Source organism: Desmodus rotundus, chromosome 4, assembly GCF_022682495.2.
Source record: "Desmodus rotundus isolate HL8 chromosome 4, HLdesRot8A.1, whole genome shotgun sequence".
NCBI classification, from domain to species: Eukaryota; Metazoa; Chordata; class Mammalia; order Chiroptera; family Phyllostomidae; genus Desmodus; species Desmodus rotundus.
In genome coordinates, this window is record NC_071390.1 from 89593638 (window position 1) to 89612296 (window position 18659).

The following is an 18659-nucleotide window of genomic DNA, read 5'->3' on the forward strand; positions in this document are numbered from 1 at the left end:
GGCCACTCCAGGTCCCTGCACCCTTTCTCACACAGACAGCACCGCTGGGCTGTCCAAGTGCGTAGAGAAGTGTAATCCCTCCTCTAAGTACTTGGCTCTCAGTCTCCAATCACTAGTGGGAGCTGGAGAGGGCAAGTAAAAAAAAAAAAAAAAAAAAAAAAAAAAATTCCTGAGGCAGCCGAGTTGCAGAGGGAAAAAAGTCCGGAGGCGGCGGCAGAGCGGCCACTGCAGCCAGAAGTTGATGGTCGCGGCGGTCAGCGCGGGGCGCTGAGTTGGCCCACGGCCTGTGCGCGAGCCGGGGTCCCGGCGGCGAGGACCAGGCTGCCGGAGCGACGCGCTGCGCGGGGTAAGGCAAGGCGGGAGGGCACCGCAGCGGTCCCCGCGTGCGGGAGCCGGTCCAGCCACCAGAGTGGAGCGGGCAGAGGGGCGGTGTGGGGTGCGGGGTGGGGGGCGGGCGGGCGTGGGGCTCGCGTCATTGCCCCCCACGGGGTGGGCGCTCGGGGGGCAGAGGGCGCCAGCCGCACAGCTCCGGGCGGGGCGCGCGGGGTCAGGGCAGCCGACCGGGCTTTGTGCGAAGGCGGCGCGGCCGGGAAGCGGGAGCCGGTGCAGAGCGGGAGAGGAGCGGGCGGTGGGCGGCGCGGGGACACGTGCTCCGGGGTCCTAGAGTCGGGGAGTCGGGGAGTCGGCGCGCCGGCCCAGGGATGGGGCGGGAGGGCAGCCGAGCGCAGCCCGGGAATCGGAATCGAAATCGGGCCGCGGCGGGGAGCCGGCCTCGGGGAGGCGCAGCGCCGAGGCTCCCAGGTCCCGCAGAGCCACCTGCCTGGGGAGCCCCCGGGACCCGGCTGGGGGCGCAGAGGACGCGCGGCGGGGTGGCCCCCGGCCGGACCCCGCTCGCGCTGCGCTGCGGCTGCCATCCCTTCCCCTCCGGCCGTGGCTCCCTGTCACGTCCCGTGTTTTTTCCGATCTCTTCCCCTGTTCTCTTTCTGCCTCCCTCTGTCCCCGCACTCTGAGCGGTCCTCCCTGGGCCCGCATCAGCCCGCGCTCGGTGCCCCTGCGCCGTCCCCCGTCCCCCGTCTCCCCGGTCCCGCCTGCGCACCTCGGGCTCCACAGGCGGCCCCTGCGCCCCTCGTCGCCTCGCCTCTCCCGCCCTCGGACTCGGGGAGACGGTCCTGCGGGAGTTGCCTGGGGCCACGTTTGACCCCTGGAGCCTCCGCTCCTGCCGGAGTCGGGGTCCTTCGGGTTTGTTTTCTCTAGAGTGGGGGTCTGTGGCTTCCTCGAGTTGTGAGCAATTGCTCTAGTCACTTTCCCACCAAGGTGAGGGCAGCGCCGAGCAGCCACCAAGGTGTCCGGGAGAGAAAACGGAAGAAGAAGGCTGCCTAACTGCCCCCACGTGCCGGGAGCAGGCACCGAACCTGTCTGCGGGGGAGCACGGCCGCCCGGGAGAAGGTCCCCCAATTCCGGGCAGAAACACAAAGGGTACCAGCACTGATGAGGAGGACTAAGCTAGGAAGTATTTGAAAATAATTTGAAAAAGCACTTATGGAAATTTCTGGCTATATTAAACTGAGGCCAACTCATATCTTTTTTTTTTACATATGTTTTTAGGATCCTAGTGACAACTCTCCTAATTATTGTTTGGGGAAAATTATGGGAAATGTCCTGTTTCAAATGGTACATTTGTCTTTACGAAAATAGTCAGTCTTTGTACTCTTATACCTCTTTACACTCTGTTGATCAAAAAGAATTATTTCTAACTGCAAAGAAAATAGGAAAGGATTTGTCAGTAATTTTAAAACATGAGACATTCCAGAGATCAATACTTTCTTTGGAAAACTTTCACTATAAGGATGTTTTGAAGGATATTACATCTTAGTGAAATATGTATGTTATTATACACTTAGATCATTGTACGATGCAAAAAATAGGGTTGTGTGCTGTAAGCAAATCATAGTAGTGATGGTTTTTTATGGGAAACATAGCTGGGAAATTAATTGCTCTGATTTTCACTGTTTTCTTTAGTCATGCATAATGTACCTTTGTTTTTAGCCAAATATGGCCCAGGGCTACAAAACTTGATACAGTGTGTTATTTGTCCAATCTGAATTGCCATTTAGAAAACCACCTTTTCCTTTTGGTCACAAGATATAAGTTGATATGATCTCATTACTCATGTGCTGGGGTCCGCTGATGAATTTTAATGGCACTGATTTGTGATTTTAAATCAAAATGTTAGCTTTTGGTGAGTTAAAAACTTGATTTATGTCATGTTAGTGAATCATCACCCTTTATGGGGGCTTTGCCACCTTGTCCGCCAGGTGCCGTGCAGCCTTTGGCCCAGCAGGGCTGTCTGAGACTCCCTGTTCGGTCCTGTCCCCGAGTGACGAGTGACGGGCTGCCTCTCCTCATGGCATGTTCACATACGATAAGCCCCCCAAAATGTTCCAGTCATTAAATAATGTACAATAAAAGATGATTGACTTAATGTTTTTCACATACACTTTGAACACTGTGTGTGAAATGGCCTGATAAATTATTTTTATTAGAGTAAATGCTGATTTTATTATGTGTTTATAAGGCAATTTATAATGTGGTATCTTTTGGTACATTGAGCAACCTCCACTCTTCCTCAGCACTCAACTCGTAGTTATCGTCTAAATATGAAGTCAGTTGTCTCCTACTCCAACCTAACAAAGCCTTTCCTGGTTTTCATAAGCCCCCCCATGGCTACCTGTTGTGCTTCTGAACTCATCTCTCTCAGCATTCACCTCTCTGCTATATAATTACTTGTGTGGCTCTTCCTCACTCGGCTTTTTCTCATTGAGCTGGGATAGTATTCCTTTCCTTTTTTTATCTGAATTTTGGAGACCCAGCAGAGTACCTGGCATATGAGAGATACTCAAAAAACCCTTGAAGGATGATTTGTTCTCTTCCAATTTGTCTCTGACTTGTGATATTAATTCTTTGTAGTTGTAGTAGCTTAAGGGAAATACTTTAGCATGGAGTAATCACAGATCACAGACCGTGGGATGTGAAGAGCCTTAGAAAGCACCTTATCACACACGTTAATATTAAAGATGAAGCAGATGAAGCCCAAAGAGTTGGAAAACCGTGCTCAGAAAGAGACAGAGAAGCCACATGGGCTGTGTGGCTGAGACCTTGTGTTATTTTCCCTGGGCCCCACTTCTCTTCACTGGGCCCATACTTGCTTTCTTTCACTAGAAGTGGATAAATCTGTTCTTAGAGGCTAACAATTATTACCTGAATACTGAAGATTTCTTCTCATGCCAACCAGTAAAAGTCATTTATGAAATTTATCAGTCTGCAATAACTGGTCATCGTTGGTTACATGTGTGTGTGGAGGTAATATATCTTTTAGAACACTGATTTCTAAGTGCTTTTGTGTTTTGAGTACTGTGTAATCTTCGGCAGACTAATTATTTCTACCTGCAAAGAAGGTTTAAGTTCTTGAGACTTAATTTTTTCTCTTCTATAACTTTCTGCCTGTGTGTTGAAGGGGGTGGGGAGAAAGGGAAGTTTGGACCAGATTAGGGGCTCTTTTTGAAGTTGCTCTTCAGAGACCACAGGGGTAACTCTGGGACCAACTGCAAATTCATCTGTTTTACATATCAGACTTCCCTGTGAGCGCTTGTTTGAAAAAGGCTACCACAGTTTTAAAAAGTCTTGAAGACCACTTCACTTGATGTTTACCAATCTTCCTTCCAGTTCTTGAGTTATATCATCGAGATAATTTCTAGCTTTTAAATCTGGGTGTCTGGAGGATGTGTGAGAAAGGTATTGAGGATACAAGAAGAAACTGATTTTGCGTGAGAGATACTCATTTCAGGTTTCCATACGCTAGATTTGACACAATGGCAGAAATTGAAGTCGAAGTGTTGCCGTATATAAATGCAGGCCAGAACTCAGGGGATGGAGGAGCCAGGGTAGAAATAAGATTTAACAGTCATTTCCCTGGAATTAATGATTAAAGTTGAGGAAAACTAAAATTTTTTACGAATCTGGAAAGCGAAGTGAATGAAGATTTAGGGCTGGACAAGAGGGACATTTTATGACACTTCTGAATATATTTTTTAAGAGACTTTTTTTTTTTTAGAGAGGAAACATCGGTGTGGTTGTCTCTCGCGCGCCCCCTGCTGGGGACCTGGCTGCAACCCAGGCATGTGCCCTAGACTGGGAATCCAACCCATGACCCGTTTGCAGGCTGGTGCTCAATCCATTGAGCCACACCAGCCAGGCCTGAGTATTTTTTTGCAGCTCATCTATAGTATTATGATAAAAAAAGATAATACATAATTTACATCAGACAATCATCTGTTTTCATGATTTTTAGAGCATCCACTTAACATGCTGGTTATCTTAATCACATTCATTTTTACTTAAATGTTCGAGTGCCTACTCTCTGCCTGTCGTTATTACATACTTTGAGGACACTCAGAGACATTGAACTTGCATTCGAGAGAGTGAAAACCCGATGGATTATAAATAAGCACACCCATCAGGTCACTTCCAGTAGTGAAATTGTCATGAGTAAGACAAGATAGGGTGATTTGACGGTGAGTGACTGGGGCTGCTTTATGTGGGATGGCCAAGGAAGGCCTCTCTAAGGATGTTCTGAACAAGACGAAAGAGTCATCCCAACGAAGGTCTGGAGAACTTCCTGGCAGAGGGAACATCAAGGCTGTCTCGAGAGGAGCAGCGAGTTGGGTGCACGTTGCAGGCAGGCAGTCAGAGGAAATGGTGGGAATGGGGTCAGGGAGCTAGCCAGGCCCATGTTATGAAGTATGCATTTGACTCAAAGTACGTTTTAGTTAATTGCCCTGGAGGATTTTAAACTGAAAAGTGAGCACATCTGGCTTAGCCTGTCTGTCTATAGTGTGAGCAAGAATGTCTGAAGGGAGACGATGTGGGAGGCTGGGAGAAGGATCTCGCTGAGAGTTTGGTGGTTTGGTCAGGGGTGGAACCGGGAGAGGCTGATCAGACAATGTTCTTATCACTGAATGAGTCACCGAGTTGAATCAGGCTTCCCCCCACCCCTTTCTTTTTTCTTTCTTTCTTCCTTTTTTTTTTTTTTTTCCTCTTTTGCCTTGATCTGCATTACAGTAACCCACTGGTTCAACAGTTGCTTTTACTTTTAAATTGCAGACCTCAGTACCTCACAGTTCCCAGATGTCACACAAAGTTTGTGTTCTGGTTACAAAGGAAAGGAGGCAAATCAGAATTCTCTAATCAGGTTCCAGTGTCATTTTTCTCTACCCATCGGCTTCGAAAACTTCACATGTTTCTTGAAAGATTTCACTGTAAAATCCCGGTGTTAGATCTGGAACTCCCCTCCCCCCCCCCATTGCATCCCAGTCCTTTGCGATGAGCTGGTATATAGTAGGGATTCAGTAAATATTTGTGGAATGTTGTTGGATGTAGTCTGTTAAGACCCATAGTTTTGATTCAGCTGACTTTTATTTTTCCTTCCAATAAGTATATGGCTCCATGTGCCTTCAACTTTAGAAGATATTAAGTAGCAAGTTAAGAAAATGATTTTTCTGAAAGTTGTATTTACTTATTGGCTAAAGGAAAAAAGATACAATCCAATATATCTCTATAACATTTCTTGCCTGGCTGTCTTGAGATAAACAATTTTGTCATTTTTATAGCCGTTAGATAGATATGGACTTAAACAAGTACAGACACATCTGTCACTAGTTAATTTGTTGATTTATGAATCTAAAGCGATTCCAAGGAAGTCTGTAATGACGGTGCCTTTGTCTAAATTAATCTCTTGATAGAAATCAGTGAGTTTTATCTAACTAATACACTTTACGACCGTCTATAAAAGGTACTAAATTATCATCTGTTCTTTTTTCTGGAACAAGCTACTCTTCTGCTGTGGTCCAGTAACCATTTAGCTGCAATAGTACACATACTTGGGGTGGATCCTCCTGGTCCTCGTATTATAGAATGTAGAGCTTTCCTCAAATGGGGTTGCAGACAACGTGGTGTCACATTTTCATGTATCTAGTAGTTATCTTTCAGTATGTTTTTAGTTCCTTTTCAGTTAGTCAAGAGTCCCGTCTGTATCCGAATGTCTTCTCTACCTCTGAAACTCGATTTTGCTCAAACCTCACACGTTCTTCCCGTTGGCCTCTCCAGACCCACTTCTGCCTTATGCTCTCTGCCCACCAGGCTGCCTGGGTGAGCTGCCGATTTCCCAATGGCTTAGGGCATTGGGGAACCCCAGCAGGGGATTAGAGGGAGGGTGGAGAGAGGGTATTTACTTTCCTGCGTCCTTCCCTGCTAGATCCACTTTGGCCGCCTGTGTCCACTGTTCTCTTAAGGGAACCTTCCCTGTATTACTCTGTCCTAGATTCCAGTAATCTTTCCAATAGCTCTTCTTTTACTATCCTGATTTACTCTGTTGTTATTTAGGTTATTTTACACTCCTACCTGTACTTACTAAATTGTTTGTTTGTAAATACATTCTCTTCTACTTCTCAGAAGTTATAACAATGAAGGTCCCATTTTCGGTTGATGCAGCTTTTGAAAGCCTCTTCGTTTTGCAACTTTCTTGGACTGATAGAGCAGTTGACCTCCTTACTTCTGTTGGTCATCTGCTTTCCACCCCAAATTACATACGTAATCCTATCAACTTGACCGTAGCACTGAAAATCCAAGTTGTTATTACAGAAGCACTTTTCTGTTGATCAGTTTATTGCTTTCAGCTTCTTACTTGATAGCCTGTGTACCTTCTACATATGTAATTTGGTTGTTTCACTCACTCTTTTATTCATTCATTAATGCAGTGCCTATTTATGGGGTCACTTTTTATGGCCAGAGATGGTCCTAGGTGTTCGGGATACAAAAATGCCCTTATTTGGGATGAGGAATGCAGAGGAGATAGGAAATAGAAAACTGAACTTAATATCTACAAATCAATAACATGATTAGGGCTGTGAAGGACGTAAAAGGTGCAGTGTAGGGAGTAATAGCAAGGACTAGCGTTTGCTTGAGATCACAAGCAACTGAAAGGCAGGGGCGTTTCTAAGTGGCTTTTGTCGACCTGCATCTGTTTATGCAGGCTCTTCACACGTGAATTTTAAAATCTTTTCCCAATGATACAAGCAATAAGTCTTCTTGATAGGAGAGTTAGAAATTGCAGGTAAGCCTACAAAAAGTAAATTGCCTTAAACCGTTACCTAAAATTAATATTTTGATATATATACACACAAATATATGTGTATATATACACCATTGAAGAATAGTCTTGCGCATTTTTTAAACAAAAGTAAGGTTATGTATATTATTTTTTTACTTATTTTTTTTCAATTAACCATGCATTGACAATATCATTCTATATTAATATACTAATTTTGAAACATAATATTTAGTGAATAATAATTTAATGTAAAACCTCAAGCTTCTTCATCTCCCTGCTGCTTGTATTTATTAGCTTTTAAAAATCCCTCACTGGAGGATATGTTTACTGATTTTAGAGAGAAAGGAAGGCAGAGAGAGAGAGGAGGAGAGAGCTAGAGAGAGAGAGAGACAATGACATTGATCGGTTGCCTTGTGAACACACCCCAGTGGGGTATTGAACCCATAGCCTAGGTATGTGCCTTGATGGGTAATCGAACCCACAACCTTTTGGTGTACCAGATGATGCTCCAACCAGCTGAGCTACCTAGCCAGGGCTAGAATTTGTTAAAAGTTAGATAAGTGTGAAGAATAAAATGAAAATGACCAATAATCCCACTATAAAAATAACCTTTGGAAATTATGAGACACTTGGAATTTGAGAGTGTAGGAATGGCCTAAGTCACACATATCTTTGTTTCTGCATAACTCTTCAGCATATGGTGTCTGATAAAATTGATTAAACAACAGAGAGGGAAAATGATTTAACCAACTTCTCTTGTTTAGTAATCACGTTCCAGGAATTTTTAGGCCTAATACCACTGGTAGTTCTTTTTGTGTTGTCACATATTAAATGAAAAACTAGAGTTTGAAGTAGTATGAGCTATTTGACAAAATCAGTTCAGCAGTTTACATATAACCGTATGTTGGACTTGATTGCATTTGTTTCGCAATGTATTCCACAGTACAGTGGTTTGTGGAGTTTCAGGTGTATGGGCAGGCCAAGAAGGATCCATAGGCAGCAGTGCAGCCTACTGGGTAATTGTGGGGACTGTGGAGTTGGCCTGGCTTTGAATTTTGGCTTTATCACTTGTTAGCTGTGAGACCTTCGCAGAGTTACTGAACCTTCTGTGTCTCAGCTTCCTTATTTCTAAAATAGGGATGACAAAAATAGTGATTACTTTTAAGGTTTATTTTTTTTTAAGATTTTATTTATTTACTTTTAGACAGAGGGGAAAGGAGGGAGAAAGAGAGGGAGAGAAACATCAATGTGTGGTTGCCTGTCACGTGCTGCCCCCTACTGGGGACCTGGCCTGTAACCAAGTGCCCGGACTGGGAACCCAACCAGCAAGGCCCTTTGGTTCACAGGCTGGCACTCAACCAACCCACTGAGCCACACCAGCCAGGGCACTTTATAGGTTTATGTGAAGAATAGAATAGCGAATATTTGTAAAGTGTTTAGAACAATGCCAAGCACATAGAAAACACCACAGAAGCATTTGATAAGTAAATAAAAGCAATCTGGGAATTGCTGATGTTTTAAAACTGCAAGCCTTCTCTGAGCCTTTATTGTATTAACGTGCACCGTGACAGTCCTGAAAAGGGGTGTTTGACCACAGGACTTGTAGTTTTCCCTTCACATATCACTGGACTAATAATGTTCCTTAAACTCACTTTGGGAAAAGATGGATACAAATAACTAAACCTGGCACCTATCATATAGTGGGAATCCAGTTCTTTTTTGTTTAAAAATTTTTCTTTTCTTTTTCTTTTTAGAGGTAAAATGAATGTTTTTCTTCATTACCCAGGGAAAGGCTTTCTGCCACTATAGATACTAGTATCGTCTGGGGATCACTGAGCCCAAGGTTTACAGTGTATATTATTTTCTTAAAAGCTACTTATTGTTATTTTTTGTAATAATAAAGAGTACATATTCATTAGCATGAACTTGGGAATTATAGGGAACTGTAACAAATAGAATAAAAATCACTCACTCTTCTACCACACAGAAATAGCCACCGTTAACATTTTGGGTCCTTTTTTCTTTACAAAATTGAGAGTATAATATAATATGGTTTTGTGTCTTACATTTTCTTTCCCCCTTGACTTTATTTATATAATATTCGGGCTTTCAGATGATTGGTAATCTGCATTTCAAAAGAGCTTCCTTCCTTAACTTACCAAGTTCTGTGGCCAGAGACAATATGAAAATAAAATGGTGTATCTAGAATGAGTTTCTCTCTTATTTTAAGTATTCTCGGAAATTGGAACCACCTGGTAAGCAGTTGGCAATTCTGTTTAAAAGACCTGGAGTAGGTGACCTCAGGTTGCTTCATTTTTATGAGTCATTCCAGTGTTCCAGCCAGCAGCCAGATGGACGCATAAGAATCCATGACCAGTCTGGTTTGGAGGCTTTACTTACTCACCCGGAGTAATTGTGAGCGAACTTATATAATGTTGAGATTAACTAGGAAAAGTTATCCAGGGAAACCTGAATTATTCCAAAACAAATACAACTGTTATTTTTTAAAAGATTTTATTTATTTACTTTTAGGGAGAAGGGGAGGGAGGGAAAAAGAGAGGGAGAGAAACATTGATGTGCAAGAGGTATATCGATCGGTTGCCTCTCGCACGCCCCCTACTGAGCACCTGGCGCATAACCCCGGCATGTGTCCTGACTGGGTGTGGAGCCTGCGATCTTTCTGTTTACAGGCCAACACTCAGTCCACTGAGCCACACCAGCCAGGGCAAATACAACGATTATTTTAAGTTTTAAATGATGTATCTGTTCCCTCCATTGCATGTTGGAGGTAGGGGTCTCATAATATACCAATATTGAGGACAGGCATGGTCTCTAAGTATTTTATCTTGTCCTATATTTTGAATAGGAAATAGTATTACATTTCTATGGCAGTATGTAAGAAAGGACTTTAAAAATAGTAATGGTTGCAGGTTTTATACTCTGTGTACTGCATAAATGGTGGATGTCATGATGATTAAAAGATACCTGCTCGGAAAGTCCTTTTTCATTCATAAGAGCTTTTCAGCAATTTTGAATCCTCATCTCACTCAAGATTAAATGAATCACTCTTTAAAACACTTGTTTTAACATCTGTTAGCAAATTAAAATATTTAAACTCTTTCTGAAGAGGAAAACCATGCTATGCTGTTTAATTGAATTAAATTAGCTTTTCATGGAAATTTACCTAGGAGCTGTTTCTGGAATCAATTTGGAAAACGATCTTTGTATTCTGTGGCATTTATGTTTGATTATGTTTTTCTTAGTAATTCTCAATGGACCTGATTCACTCCTCGCTTTAGTCATCAAACCCTTGCAATTTTTGTAGGCAAATTAGGCATTTCCTACCCCATAATTATGCATATTTATGGAATAATGTATGCTGCCTCCTTATATATAGATGGTATAAGAAAATTTCAATTCTATAACATAAAATCACCTATTTTATAATTTCAGCATTCTGTGGAATATGTTAAGGCTGAGATAAAAGTTCTACATACATTAACTTCTTCCAAAAAATGTTTTGTAGAATTTAAGTTTTGATACCTTCACCAGTAAAAGCAGGTGCTGCTTTTTGTAAAAAGAATAAAATAAAGTCAAAAATGGCCAATAATGTAGAGCTTCTTTTCAGTCTGTTGCCTGGGAGCAATCTGTATCTCAGGCACATCAAAGACTGTGCACACTTGCATTTTTTGCATTCTCCCTTACCTTGTAATCTGTTGATTCCCAAAGCCATGAAGGAATGGAAAATTGCTTACCCAAAACTCAATTTTCAACTTTTTTAACTGTAAAATTTAATCTTTGTGATCCACAGCATGGAAATACATTTTATATGCTCAGTACAAGGATTATAACTTAATGCCTTTATTTCTGGACTACTTAATATTTGGCAGTTTAAAGATCTTTGAAACATATTTAGCTTTTAACTAAAACCCTTTGCATTGTCTGCCATAATCTGAGTGTTAGAATTGTTGCTGTTTTTCTTCTTAGTCCTATGAATACGTGAGCGTCTATGGCATTCTCTTTTACTCTCCACCTTCCCTCACTTCCCTTCTTCCTTCGCGTCCCTTCTGCCTTCACTTTTTCTCTCTCACTTTTGCACTTGATTGCATTTTCCTCTGACTACTTTTTTTGAACCAAAGCGGGGGTGGTTAAAACATCATCATTTCTATGATCCCAAACCTCTGGAGTATTTCCAGAGTCCTTACTAGCTTACCATCCTGTGACGGATTGGAGTTTTGACTAAGTTAACATAATGATGACTGGTATTCTATAAACATGATCTTAAAATACTTTAATAACATCATAGATAATAACAGTAAGGTATGTTTATATTTTGTTATGAAATCAGTTATTTAATTACATAATTTCACTTAAAACATTTTTACGAAATGTCCATGTTTTGAACACTTAAACAGATGTGCACAGGTAAAAAAAGAAGCAAAAAAATGGCACAGACATCTAGTATATGAAATCTATTATAGGTATTACTTGGGCCTAGACAATTTCATTCCTTTATACAATCTCGTATACAAAAATCTGTAACTTTATTATATGGGGTTTTCACCACACACTGTCTAGCTCTTACTTGACTCGAAATTCCATGTATTTATAATTGTGTTTTGAAAGCTGTTACGCACTCTCGAACATTTTTCTTCTTAGTTAGTAACGTGCAGCCTGACTTAGCGTGAGACTGTAAACTCCATTTTTGGCTCAGCTCTTCTAAACCTGGAAGGTGTAATGTAGTTTAACAATAATATTTTACATCTTTAGCTTGTGAATAGTGTCTTTCTTCCAAATGAGATTATTAAATATTTATGCAAGGTGAATGAACGTTATGCCATATATGTCAAAGACAGAGTTGTGTCTTGCTCTAAGGAGAAAGATGTTTAAAATCACAGATAATACCCTATCAAAAAGTAAATGCAGAGCCCAGACAGACTGAATACGAGAAAAACAAAGTAAGTCGATGGGAACATTTGTGAAGTGCCAAAGCGATCCAGCCCATTATTCTGTCTTTAGACAGCACCATCAGGGCGATACGTTAGGGATGGATAGGATTGGCGTTTTGTGATTTCACTTAAAATTTAGTTTTATATCCTCTAAATAGCTTAGTTTTCCTCAGTGTAAACCACTGCTCTCTTTTGGAACTGATTAGAATTTCTTGTTTTTTTGACTTTTCTATTCCATTCATTAATCAAGTTGTGTATTGCAGGTGCAGTATAGCAGCCCTTCCTTAGCTCAGCATCTGTCTTGTCCGTATTTTCCGTCATTGCGCGCAGTCCGTGAGTCTGGATGCCTATAACACTTCCGGGTAGTCTTCACCTGTCTAGACTCAAAGAACGCTGGTTTTTCTTGTTTTACTTCATAGGCCTGTTCTGTAGTCCAGTTGATCATTTATTTTTGTTTGGTTGTATTTTCCTTGGTTTCTAAATCTTTTTCCCTTTTTTGGAGTAGAGTTGTAATTTTTTTTTTAATTACCCAGCAGCAGATATTTTCAGAGCTCTAGGTTGTGTTACATAAGAACTATATGCAGTATTTCAAGTAGAGATGAACTGTGGTTTTAAATAGGATGAGAATCATGTTTTGTTCTTGAGTGCCGTTGGTGCCGTTGTTAGCTTTGTTGGTTACAGGAACACATTAATTCAGTGACTTTTAAGCTCTTTTCTGTTATAACTAAGGCTTATTATCCTGAGAAGTACAGTCTATATATTTCCTCTCCTACATGCATAACCCTATAGCTTTCCACTTTGAATCTTATTTGATGTTTTCCCCCTAGTAACTCATAAAATTTTGGAAATCATGTAGGTTATCCCACTGACTTGGCATTCCACGTACTGGAAAAACTTAGTATCTTTCACAGACCTGGAAAATTTAATCTACATTTCCTCTCTACATCATTTATAAAGATGTTAACTAAGACCATTTCCAGCACCTTCCCTATTTATAGTTTTCCTGCCAAAGTAATGCCTTTTTTCACTGTCTTCTTTGTTTCTCCAGTAAAAGTTCACTTAATCCTATGGTGACTCAGTTCTTTTTAATAACTTTTGTGGTAGTACCTTGTCAAGGGCTTTTTTAAAAAATGGAGTAGATTACATCCGTTGATTTCTCCCTTGAGGTTCTACTCAGCTTTTAATTTGGCAACACATGACTACCCTTGAAAAATAATCAGAGCTAGTCCTGCCCCATTGTTTGCTGAATTTTTCAGTGACCTTACACTTTAGCATATATTGGCCTCACAGATTTGTCAACTTGCCAAGAAATAATTATAACACTAAATTGAGCAAATTTGAAAGGCTCTGGATAAAAGAGATGAAATTTAGCATTAATGTGGATGGTTGAACTATATAAGCAAGCAAATAACAAAGAGGTTACCTATTGAGTCTTTCCTACGGTCCAGGCAATGTGCTGAATAGTCCCATCTTCACTGACAAAGTAGTGCTTGTCCTCCCATTTTACATAGGAAGGAACTCAAGGCCTGATGAGGCTCCCCAGGCGGTAGTCCAGGATTCTAATATAGGGCCGGCTGATTCTAAACCCATACTTAAACGTTGGAGTGCTGTTAGAGCCAGACATTGTGTTAGTTACTGGTGATACAAAGATGACCATCACTCGGCCCTGAGAGTTCCGGAGCTTGGAAAGCTCCGGGGGGGAGGAAGGGACTTGTGTGCCACAACCGTGTGACATGGGAAGTGCATGCGAGTGCCCAGAGAGCGCAGAGGAAGGTTGCTCACTGAAGAGTGCTTAAGAGAGAGGCTTGGGTTATTGATCGTATATCGAGAAGAGAGATGGGTAAAAAAAGAACGTGTTCTGAAACTTTGGAAAAATATATTTTAGAACCTTAAATGGTATAATCTCTCCTTTTTCCCCCCAGTCAGTTCAATTATGGATTATTTGTATACAGAGAGTACTGGCACTGTTTTCTTAGAGCAGATTTACCACATATATACTGAAATGGGACTCCACTTCATCCACATGGCGTGTGTGTGTGAGTGTGTGAGTGAGAGAGAAAGAGAGAGAGAGAGAGAGAATATGGGCATTTAATATGGGTTAAATGTAGTGACATATTTTAGTGAATTTTGGAAATCAAGTAGCTCATTTAATTTGCCAAGAAGATAGACATGCAAATGATGAAAAAAAGACCATTTAAAATGGATCAGTTTATCTGAAATGACATTTTAAAATTTAAACAATTATTTTGAAGGAAGCCCCATAAGTTATATCTAATATCTCAATAGTAAACATTGAACTGTGGGGGTTGGCAAAAGTTCAGTTGTTGCCAGAGGCCGAGAGGTATGTACGAAAAAGGTAATAAAAATCTTCAAGGAGAGTTTGATTTTGAAACTCTTGTAAACATTTTGTTTCCTAACATTTAACACTCCAGACATCATCATGTGTAGGAGAGATGTCACCTATATTCGATCTCCTCTGTTTCGATTTGTCGGAAGGTGCTGGAGTGAGAGGAAATGTCTGCAGTGGTTTTCCAGGCTGCTTTGCCACCTGCCCAACTGGCATTGCCTGCCAGTCGGACAGCTTGCTTCGTGTCTTTTTCATGGATCTTTTCTGCAGAGACTCATAAGGCCTCTTTTTTTGTTTGTTTTATGATTAACACCATTGTGTTTGAAGGGCAAAATTCAGTGGGGTCTGTTGGCTATGGCCCTGGAGTTTAGTTGAGCCAGAATTATTGAATTAAAAAGAAACCTTGGTTTCCCAAATAACCAGTTTAAATGTGTATTTTGCACGGAACTAAAGTGTTATGGGGAAAGCAAAGTTTAAAATAGATTTAGCCATTAAAAGTAGAATGGCAAATTAAAACAAGTTAATATTAAAATAATATATATGCTAAATCAACACATTTTTGCTAGCCCAATAATCACCATTTGATTTTCCAAAAGAATGCAAATATTGCAAGAACATACTAAGCTATACTAGAATTTGTAACAAATAGAAAGCTTCCTTGGAGTGACTTCTTATATTCCAAAATACAATTTTTCCATTATGGAAAATTATATTTATGTTGAACATAAATAATCAGATATTTGCTTCACTAATGTTCCAGATTATTTTAAAATCATGTTACTGGATTTAACAATGCAACCTCGGTTCTGCAAGCTTGTATATACTGAAGGCTTGTTATGCATGCCAAGGGTATTTCCTTTTATTTGTTCTAATTTTACCTGCCATTTGTATCATTGAATGACCCTTCATAATTCTATTATGAAACCATATAATAAGGAAGGACTAGTTGATTATTTTTTACTTTAACTTTCATAATCTTATATAATTCAAGTCTTCTTTGTGTTCTCATTTCTCAGGTCAAATAATTCTTGTTTTGCAATTTCTCATCATAGTAATGAATGGCATAGAGTAATATGTTTCAGTACATTTATTGTTCTTATTTTAGCTTTTTGCATCCGTTCTCTCTTTCAGGGAAGGGGGGAGGCAAGTAGTGTGTTGAAAAGAGAACATAACCGGGAGGCAGGAGAGGCCATAATTAGTTTTGGAACCTCAGACTGATCACTAAAATAAAAGATTGGCGAAGCTCTCCAAGGTCTTTCTGGCTCTGAAATGCTATGCCTCTATAACCCAAATTGACAAGTCTTATCACAGTGCAAAAGGACTCACGGACATGGACAACAGCATGGTGATTACCGGGGGAAGGGAGGTCTAAGGGGACTGAATGGTAATGGAAAAAACACAATAAAGACTAAATAAAAAAAAAAAAAACTGTAGTATGGCTCTAGTTTCTTAGCGCGCAGCACTGTAACTGTTTCACGTTTGAGTTTTTCTCTTCAGGTGGTTGTGGAATTCCAGAGACAAAAGAGAGTATTCACCATTTAAGCCCCCTCCAACTCTTATCACCTTTGAGATTTTATAATTCTTTACAGGACAGACTGACACTTACAAATAAGATTGTATTGTGTACCATTTTACATCTCGTATAAACTTTTTATTTGGAGGTTACAAACAATTTTGGTTAGGAGGAAGTAATTCTGCCTCAATCAATACTGTACTTTCATGGAATTATTTTCTAGGAATTTTAAGGCAGTTGTTGAAAAAGGTTTTGTTCAGAAAGCAATTCACTTTCATGTATGACTGTACTGGATTGTAATGCTGAAATGTTGTTCGGTTAAACTGATTCTCTCTATGAGAAATTAATGTCCATTCTATATTTTCCTAAACTATTCTTTTTCACATTGTTCCAGGACTGAATTAACATCCATATTCTTTTAAAATATACAGGTCACTTACTATATTATTATTTTCTAGTTGATTAGTAATTTTCTTTTAACAACTGTATTTTCATATAGCACTCAACTCTTATTTTTGTATGTATGAAGATTTCAATGGTATTTTCTAGATTATCCATAGAAAATTCTTTTTTTTAAAGATTTTATTTATTTATTTTTAGAGACAGGGGAAGGGAGGTAGAAAAAGGGAGAGAAACATCAATGTGTGCTTGTCTCTCGCACGCCCCCTACTGGGGGCCTGGACCCAGGTCTGCAACCCAGGTATGCGCCCTGATTGGGAATTGGTCTTGCGGCTCTTTGGTTTGCAGACTGGTACTCAGTCCACTGAGCCACACTAGCCAGGGCATCTCCATAGAAAATTCTGAATCCCAGCATGCTTCTGGGCAACCTTTCCCTATAGTATGTCAGTACGTGTTGAAAGAATCTAACCTAACAGTAAAATTGTACTTACGTAATCACGCTAAGTAAAATAGAATTGAGAAAACAGATTATCAGTGCCCCTAGAAATTCGTTCTGGAGCATTTGCTATTAATGGGAATCAGGAAGCTTCTACTGAAAACTATAGGGTTATTTGTTTTACATGACTTATTTGCTCTTATGAGATAAGGGAAACAAGGAAAAAAATTGAAGTCCTTCAGAAATGCTGAAAGTGTTCTTGACCATAGTGAATGAGTTAGGGCTCATGACACTAGAACTCTCGAACTGGAAATGAGAAAGGATGTGAGGCAGAGTGAAGCAAGTCTCCCCTTCATATGGCCACTCTGGAAGTTGAGTTGAAGATGGAAAAAATAATCTGATTACCTTTATGCCCAACATGCATCACTTTATGAATTTCTCATCCTGATACTATTATTCTTTTTACTTGTGCTTTTCTCTTCTTTTGAAATTTGATTTGTATTTTACTTTAAGAAGCTACATTAATCCCATTCCACTGGACTGACTTCTTCCTTTTCTCGGCCTGCGCCCTCTTCATCCTTGTGCACTCTTCTGCACTCTATCAGCTTGTGATGACCAGTTTCCTGAATCACTAGTGTAACTGTCATCCTGGTCATAGTAACTGTATCGGATGCTAAAATCTGTATTCTGTTTCTCTGGTTTTCTACATGTTTCACAATATGGACATGACAACTAGCTATTCTCGGTCAATGTTGATTGACTTTCCTATCTTGTATGGTTTTAACCCTTATTTCCTTGTTATTGTGACAACTTTCGCTTTGTAACTAGGTATGGAGGCGTATGGTAAAAAAGTTTGTCATTTGTTATATTTGTTTAAAACATATATTCTGGGCCATGAAACAAACAAAAATTCCTCTTCTGGATTTTGACTAAAGCCAGTGCAGGTGTCCTACCCTGGAAGCTGGAGGCCGGTGCCCAGGTTTGTGTCCTGGCTCTCCCACTCAGGGTCCTCCTCTGTGAGACGGGCTGGTAAGAGGACTTCCACAGTAAGGGTGTTGTGGGACTTACCTGGAACACCCAGAACTCTGCCTTATACAATAATCGTTCAGTAAATGTTCTTTCTTGTCCTTTAATTTAGGTGTCTTTAAGTGGCATTGGCTCTCAGCTTAGTTTACCAGGTATCTTTACCAGAGTGTTCTACTGAAATAGAATGAAGAAAATTTGTAGTTAATGAATCAATTTTAATGACAAATACTCTTCTTACAACATGTTTCCAAATGCAAAATTTTCAGGACACAAATATTCATATTAAAATGTTAAATGCCTACGTAGAAACAAGAAGCTTTTAGAAACAGTTACCGGTATTTCCTTCCCTTTTCTATTCAATTTGGGATCCTTCCATTTCTATTTCAAATGCTTGCTTTGAAAAATTATATAATGAAATAAGAGCATAAATTATGTTCTTACTAATTTGAATGACATTTTTCCCTTGGATGAATTATGAAGAGTCTGGTTAAGTTGAACGTTAGTGGAGCTTGAAGAGATGTTAATACTAAGCATGTGTTTAGTTGCATGACATGATCAGTTTACACTATTGCAGAACCTTAATTAAAGTTTTATTAAACTGTGTAAACCGTGATCCAGTTTGGATTTGAAAGTAGATAGACATCTGTTTCAAATATTATTACTACAGTTAGAAATTAATAGCTTTTTTTCTCTGAAAGTCCAGCAGTTTTCCTTTTGCAACTTTTGTTTCTATCTCCTCACTGTTTTCTCTGTATTGAAATTTTTGAAATGTTAAGATTATTTTAAACATCACATTTGTAATCTGTACACTATGGAAAAGAAAA

General features: G+C 40.1%; 1 protein-coding gene across 4 annotated transcripts in view; it reads left to right on the top strand.

Annotated features, from left to right (window-relative positions):
* The first annotated feature begins 206 nt into the window (after positions 1–206).
* The window catches only part of BMPR1B (bone morphogenetic protein receptor type 1B), a 349197-nt gene continuing 330744 nt past the window's right edge, over positions 207–18659 (top strand). For all 4 annotated transcript variants that reach the window (XM_071221262.1, XM_053923237.1, XM_053923241.1 and 1 more), the window contains exon 1: positions 207–346. The gene's annotated coding sequence lies outside the window, so the exon portion shown is untranslated. The remainder of the gene's footprint in view (positions 347–18659) is intronic.